Below are 8,512 nucleotides of genomic sequence, written 5' to 3' on the forward strand. Positions count from 1 at the left end.
GTTTCGGTACCAGTAAATAAAATTTGTTTTAGTCAATTTTTCCTTTTCAATGAGTGATCGCAAAATGTTGTTTGAAGAGTTATTGGCCATCTACAATTTTAAAATACACAAAATAAGTATCATGAAAATAACATATTTAACTTGGCCTTTAATTAAATATGCTACCACTATTTTACTCAAACCAAATGACCTTCAAACATTTGACTCGGAAAATCCCGTTGGAAGATTTTCTAGTGGATTGAAATCCTTATTTCACCTTGCTTTAGGTCAACGGGGGATGTACTTAAAACTCAGCTACAACATATACTAGTGTGCATCCGGGATAAAGAATGAAGGTCAAACGAGCTATTCCGTAATTCTGATATCTCTTCCGCTGATAAAGAAGGGCTATCCCCTTCAGTATCCAAATCCGCCACACGTTCCTTAATAGCTTGAATTCTTCCACGTATATTCCTGACATGAACCCGGTGCCATTCCTTCAAAGCCATTTTTATTTTTCTCAACTATTCTTGTAAAATAAAACCGCCCCACCCTTGAACTTCAAAAGACCTCCACTTCTCAATAACAAATTGCTTGTAACCAGGAACCTCATTCCAGCATTTAACATACGGGAGGGTCGGGGACCCCAATCATCTTCATTCACCGACAATAACAGAGGGCAATGATCTGACAAACCCCTCAAATGAGCCACCTGATCACAACCAGGCCAAACCAAACACCAGTCCTCTGATAAAAAAATCTATCTAACCGACTCATTGATGTGTCATCCCCTTTGTACCAAGTAGATTTACGACCACAAAGAGGAAGATATACCAACAAGTTTTCCTCAATGAACCTATTAAAAGGCTCGATATCTGACGTACTAGATATTTCATGAAATTAAACGAGGGTTTCTCTCAATAGATTGATTCTACACCAAACTCATGTAATATCATTGTGTTTCGATGCCTGTAACGAGAGAATGAATCGGGTTTTCATTCTGGGTCGTATCAACCTGTTTTCCTTGTTTTCGGGTGTAGAAGAAATCACAAAAAATTAAAAAAACTGCCCTTATGCCCACTCGCGGCAGTAGCGCATGTGGAGCGTGTCCAGTAGTAGAAATTCCATTTTTTTTTAATTATTCTTTTACCAAATAATAATAATTTATTATTCTTAATATTTTGGTAATTTCTCTTGGAATTTATTTTGACACCAAAGATATTATGCAGTTATAGATGGGGATTATTAATTATATTCTAAGATAATATATTCTCACATTTGTTTTATGAAAATTTTATGAACATTCCTTACTCTTATATGACACATTAAATAAATCTCACCCTCTAAGTTGATGAGTAAATGAGGAATTGTTTATCCCCTAATTAACCCCGTAAATATTCTATTATTTTGGGATAAAATTATAATTTGTTTTGCACCCAAAATATATTTAATAAGATTTGATTTATTCTATACCCTTATAATTTGGGATTTAAATTACTTTATGAAAACTCTTAACATTTGATGTAAATTAATATGAGAATCATATACTCTTTTAAATCATATATTCTCTATATTTGAGTCTAAAATATTCGATGTGAAAATACTTTTTATATTAATAACACTTATGAAAAATATTCTTTTAAAGTGTTATGATTATGAAATTTCTCAGACTCGATCTTATATATTCTTGCATCAAATATTCTATATAAATTACTATATTTTGGGATTTGTTGATACCCTCAACTATTTATTAAGTAAAGAATAATTTGACTATTATAGCATATATATTTTTGATTTGTGGGTTTCAAAATTTTGTTAAATCTTGAAAGGATCGTATCAATTAAATTGAGAATATTTCTTTCAAAATCATATATTCTCAATATTTGAGCCTACACTATTTTGAAAATTCTCTCTTATATTAGTAACACTAACTATTTAATCAATTAAAATGTTACTATTGTGAATTTCTAGAAGGTTCAATTTTATTAATTCTAATGCCAAATATATTGAATTTAATATATTCTTTCTTACATATTATCTTAGCATAAAAATTCAAAGTTGTTTTAGTTGAACAATCTTCTGCGACACATACAAATCTTGACACTTATCTTTGATTCTTGTCACAAATTGTTTTGAAGGGTCCTCATAATATTTTGTTCTCAAAATGAGTATAGTGAGTTGTATATATATATATATATATATATATATATATATATATATCATTTATATTAATTGAATCTAAAATTGGCATATTTCTCTTTAATATACATTATGCTTTCTACTATACTCTCTATTCTAGACCCGTAGTTTATTACTCTAAATTTTGTGACAAACACCATTAACTATCTAATTATGTTAACTATCTAATTATGTGTCTTGTCGTAATTAAATATTTGGATCACAATAATATTAAACTATATATTTTATATATAGTGAATAATGCATTGTCGCATTTTTTATTCTGAAATTCTAATTATGAATTAAAATTTGTACGCCTCTTTGTTGTTTATCCGTTAACTATTATCAAAACAACTTATTAAGAATTGAAGCAATTTTTAAAATATGTATCATCCTTACATCTGAATTCTTATATAAATCATATTGATTTATAATTAGAGTCTCACATATGCTTATTTATAATTGCTTATTCTCTAATGAGAAATATTTTGAGATGACTATATTATAAGATATTCTCGTTAAGTCATCAAAAGTCATTGACTCTAAAGTATAAGGATGAATGTCACACACTGCGAGGTAAGTTGTGATTTAATTATTTTATCCTCTTGTGACTTATCGTATATTATTGCACATATGAAAACATTTATTCATTCTTCTCTTTTGTTGTGCAATTATGATATCCTATGTAGAAGTGAAATCCTTTTTCCAAAATATTATAAATAGAACTCTATAATTCTTATATATTTATTCTAAGAGTTCTACTCTGAATAAAATAGAAAACTAAATTGACACACTTGTATTCTAAATAATAACTCTTGTTATCATACTATTTCATATAAATAAATTCTAAAGTCATATTTATGATGTGCTAATTTAAAATATTGTTAAACATGTCTTTCTATTATTTGAATTTGAATATGGCTGAAGTTGAGTAAATTAAGTAAAATTGTTTATACATGATATTATTTTATCATATTCTTTTAAGCGAAAACATAATTGATTTGTATAATTGTAATCTCACCTATCGTGGATGCAATTGTGCAAGTTTTGTTAAATAGATTAGCATTATATTGGTGACAGTCATACCCTATCGATGTGTTGTTATTAATATAATTGCTATTATTCAATGTACCTTAATTTTTATACTTATGTCAAATATAATTAGAGTACCCTATCAATATTTAAATTTTTTGAGACATAAGAATTGTACATTATGTTGATATAGTTCTTACATATTATCCTTAAGATCCTTGAATGAGATAACAATAAATAAGTAAGTTTGTTAAAAGTCATGTAGAAAACTATATAGATTTTGCGATCCAATATTATTTTAATTTTAAATTGAATTTCTACTTAAATGTTGTTTATATGTATCTAAATATTTTGGATTGCTACTATCCCTTTGTTATGTGAGTGACGGACATACCCTATCGGTGTGACGTTACTTAACATATCATTTTGTGATAGAGAAATAGTTGAATATTTTATTAAAATATCTTTCAAACTTTTTAATTCAACTATCATTGTCTATTCTCTATCAAGTGGGAGAATCATTGCTATGTATTGTGTAACGTGATGGACATAGCTTATCGGTATGACATTACTTAACATAATCATCCTTTTGTGGTTAAGATAGTTTAACTATCATTCTCCACCAAGTGGAGAAAACATCATTCTTCAACAAGTGAGAAAAATTCTACATGTCAGGTAACTATATCTCATAAACAAATATATTTATTTGTTTCATAACTTTAGATATGAAATTATTGTAGAGACTTATATTGAGGATATTAATTATGCTATTGCTATTCTTTAATACTTATGGAAGCTTATGACAATTTTCTCTTATATCCTCAGTAATAATAAAATATAAGTCTTGTGTATTTCCGCTGCTTGTAACCTAATTTTTTTCTCAAATGTGTGGAAGTATAATTGTAGCATTTGAGTTTTGAGCGAGTTACTAAAATTGTGAATTGAGTCTTATATCCTATTTTATAATAATAAGAGACTTATCTCACTCATATGATGATAAACTTTTTATATAAGCATCATACTCTGTCATATAAAGGTTACTATATCTATAAAATTCTTTGAAATTTTAATTGTGAAAAGGAGATCTTGTGATATAAAATTCTTAAATAAAAATTTACATTCTCCTTAATTCCAAATGCAGAATATGTGGTTAACTATGAAACCCAATTCTTGATGATATCTGCCATTGATAAAATATGTATTTAAAGGGTTTTATATTATCCTTGAGTTACCACTTGTGTTAATAATTCTGCTATGCTTATGTGCAAAATATGTGGTTGAGTTCATGAAACCCTGTTAGTTAAAATTATATAACCACTTATGTTAATAATTTTGCACTAGAAACTAAGTATCCCACTATTGAATATTACATTATTGTAATATTTTTATATCAGTGATCACTAATGAGAATCCTTCTTACTCTTGTTTATATATATGTGGGATCAGTGGGAGTGTGTACACAACACTATATATTATGAGCTCAAATGAGAAATCTCACTCTTGTTTATATATATGTGGGATCAAGAAAAATGTGTACACAATATTATCCTTGTCATTGCCATATACTCTTGTGCACACTAAAAAAATTTGGCATAGCTTAAGAGACTTTAAACTTTAGTCTCATTTTATTATATTGAGATATATATTAAAATTCTATCAATCTCAATGAGCATCATAATTGGATGCTTAAGTCAATTTTGTTGGAATATGCACAATAACCTCGCAGCATGCAAATATATATTGTGCTTCTGTTTTACCAACATTCCACATTTTATGAGGTCATAAATAGTAAGTACAATGTATAATATCAATACTCCTATCGAGTATGATATTGTGTTCTTGTGGTAGTTATAATTTGAGATAATCATAAATGTTCTTTTGTTATTGACATTCTAGTGGCCACATTAATCCACATCCTTTTTCTTCAAACTAAGTGACTATGTTAATCCAATTTGGGGATTCTTGAATTTCCTATTTTGTTTTTATGGATTTTCATAGTCACACTTTTGCTAAAACTTGGATTAATTGAATGTCATAGAACATTTGATTGATTTTTGACTAAATGTAATTACACTCTCTTAATAGGCTATCCCTATAAGTAATTACTATTTGTATACCTATGTGGATATATGACTTCTATAAAATTGAAAACTCATTGGCAGAACCACTAACCACAAACTTGTATATATGAGTATTGTAACTCATGATGATTTGATTAAGTCTACAATATTTTGGGGTAGTGGGAGTTTGTTATAGCATTTTTAAAATGCTTGGGCCATTCTTTAATGACACATTCTCTTCAATTCAAAGTGTCGAAATAAATTCATCATTTGTTAGAAAAGTGAGTCTTTGACCTGTATGATTTGTTTTACCTATCGGATTCAATTTCTGCAGCATTAAAACTTACTTCTCTTTTGAATGATTAGTGCTTTTACCATATGATGAGTCTATATTTAGTCTATTTTTATGCATTATTTAGTTTAGTTTTATTTAGATTTGAATTTATTTTATTGCAATAATATTTCCTTTTTGAATCTTTTTACTACAATTGCATATTTTATATTTCAGGAACGAATATATGATGGAAGGTGTCTTGGAGCAAAAGAAAGGAGTCTGGAGCAAATTTGGAACAAAAATACAAAGATACGGAGACAAAAATATGTCTCCCACAAGTCAGAAGCTTGGCACGGCCCGTGCCAACATGTGGCACGGCCGTGCCACCCTCCAGATGCCCTTTTGCTGCTTTTCTTCAAGCCCAAGTTACTCTGCTTTAGTTTTACCGAATAGCCCTTGTAGTTGCTTAGATTTTAAGTCAATTGTAAAGCTATAAATAGAGTAGCTCTCCATCATAAACAATCATCTTTTGTTCTTGGAATAAAAGTTCACTTTTACTTTATTTTATATTCTTCTTCTCCTTCTTCTCTATGTCTACAATGAACGTTAGTGAGTAGACTTCTTCTTGTCTTAGGATTGTTGGGTAAGTCTAATGACATAATCCTAATCGAACCAAGCTTTAACCCTAATTTCATGTAACCGTAATTTCTAATTTAGATTCACCGTTTTAACATGGATTAACCATTATCAAACTGTAGAAGCGAAAGTGGAGGGTTTGATAATTGTTGATCCATCATCCCAAACATCAATTCATAATGCGAAAGCGGAGCTTTGATGTTGGAACAAGTGAATCTAGACAATAATTGCAAAGGCAGCGAAATAGTCTTTGCAATTATTGAGACACAAGTAGTTTCAATCCTTATAAGCATCTTCTAGTAATCAAGTCAGCGAAATCGGCTTGGTTAATAGAGGTAAACTCTCACCGGACTTTCATCGGAAAGGTGAGGGGCTAAAGGGAAACCAGTCTTTAGAAATTAAGGTGTAAACCATGAAATTAGAAGTTAAAGTCTTGTCTAGAGAAGGGTTTGTTATTATGACGAACCAATGATCCCAAGGCTCTTTTATATTATTGTTATTTACCTTCAGCAACTAAACCTCCTTTTTACTAACTTTCTTCTCCTCTAATCATTCTTTTAAAGTTAGTTAAGTTGAACAACTCCCTAGCGGAACGATACTCATTCTTACTACTATTACTTCGATAGACCGTGCACTTGCGGTTTGGCCTATCAAGTTTTTGGCGCCGTTGCCGGAGAGTTATTGCAATTTGATTAATTTTTTTAGGATTAGAGTGAAAAAAAATCTTTTTCCTTATTTTATTTTATTTTATATAAAAAAAATATTTTTCTTTATTTTATTTAATTTTATTTATTTCTTTCCTTTTCTATTTCTTCTTTTTCCTTTAACTTCTTGGAAAGATAATAACGATATGGCTAAGGAACGCACTCTCAAAGAGTATGCAATCCCATCTTCAAATGAGTCATACGATGCTATTGTGTACCCAACGGTTGAGGACAATTTTGAAATAGAACTTGCACTTATTCACTTAGTGCAGCAAAATCAATTTTTCGGATCACCCACTGAGGATCCGAATTTTCATATTTCAACCTTTTTAAGACTCAGTGGAACCTTGAATGCAAACCAAGAGGCCGTAAGGCTGCACCTCTTTCCTTTTTCCGTAGGGGGTAGAGCTGGTGCTTGGTTTCATTCATTGGAATTTGGTTCTATCACTTCATGGCATCAATTAAAACAAGCTTTTCTTGCCCGATTCTTTCCATATTCTAAAACTGTTCAATTGAGGAATCAAATCATACAATTCAATCAAAAAGATGGAGAATCTCTTTACGATGCGTGGGAACGTTTCAAAGAAATGCTTAGACTTTGTCCCCATCATGGTTTAGAGAACTGGCTTATTTTTCACTCTTTTTATAATGGTCTTTTGTATCCCACAAAAATTTATGTTGATGCAGCTGCAGGTGGAGCTTTGATGAACAAAACATACACAGAAGCATATGCTTTGATCGAGGACATGGTACAAAACCACTATCAGTGGACCTACGGAAGGGACACCACTAATGTTGCTCCTTCACCCTCTAAAAAAGAGGTAGGTATGTATGAAAATTCTTCCCTTGATCATCTAGCTGCTAAGGTTGACGCACTCACACAAAAATTTGATAAAATAAATACTAGTGCTGTCACACCTGCTCCTGTATCACCTCTTTGTGAAGTTTGTGGTGTATTTGGCCATATTGGCATTGATTGCCAACTAGGTAGTGTTGTTAGAAGTCCTGAGCAAGTAAACTATGCTCAATATAATCAAGGGTTTAAAAACAACCATTTTTTTTTCAAAACCCTCAAAATTTTTTTGGACAACAAACAACACCACCCAGTTATGCAAACAACCAAAGAGACCCTCAAAAATCCAGCTTGGAACTTTTTTTAGAAAATTTTCTTATAAATCAATCTGAGCAGCTCCAAGAGCTTAAAAACCAAACTGAATTTTTGAAAGACTCTCTTGCCAAACGTACATCGAACGCAGACTCCATAGTTACTCACAGTAAGATGATAGAGACTCAGACTTCTCAAGTGCCCCAACAGGTGGCTACTCCCTCTCAAACCTCTGAAATCCTTCTAGGGCAAACTGAAACCAACCCCAAAGACCATATAAGTGTTATTATTTTTAGAGATAGGAAGTGATGAGCCTCAAAGTGAGAAAGCTATAGGAGAGAATGACAAGCCATTTGTTTCACCATCTCATGAGCCTAAAATTCCTTTAACACAAGAGTTTGCTAAATCCAAGTTAGATGAGCAGTTTAGAAATTTTATTGAAATGCTTCCAAACAAATTGCCACCTAAACTTAAGCATCCAGAGAGATTTTCCATACCTTGTGTCATAGGATCTAAAACATTTGAGAAAGCCATGCATGATTTG

The 8,512-nt window shown here is 30.7% G+C and overlaps 1 non-coding gene across 1 annotated transcript; it reads right to left on the bottom strand.

Annotated features, from left to right (window-relative positions):
* Window positions 1-7,372: 7,372 nt before the first annotated feature.
* On the bottom strand, window positions 7,373-7,479 carry LOC146917023 (small nucleolar RNA R71). The gene has a single exon (XR_015017148.1). It is a non-coding gene; the product is annotated as a small nucleolar RNA R71 (small nucleolar RNA).
* Window positions 7,480-8,512: the final 1,033 nt, after the last annotated feature.

The sequence above is a fragment of the Medicago sativa genome, chromosome 6, assembly GCF_051527215.1.
Source record: "Medicago sativa cultivar Bolivia chromosome 6, Bolivia_mono, whole genome shotgun sequence".
NCBI classification, from domain to species: Eukaryota; Viridiplantae; Streptophyta; class Magnoliopsida; order Fabales; family Fabaceae; genus Medicago; species Medicago sativa.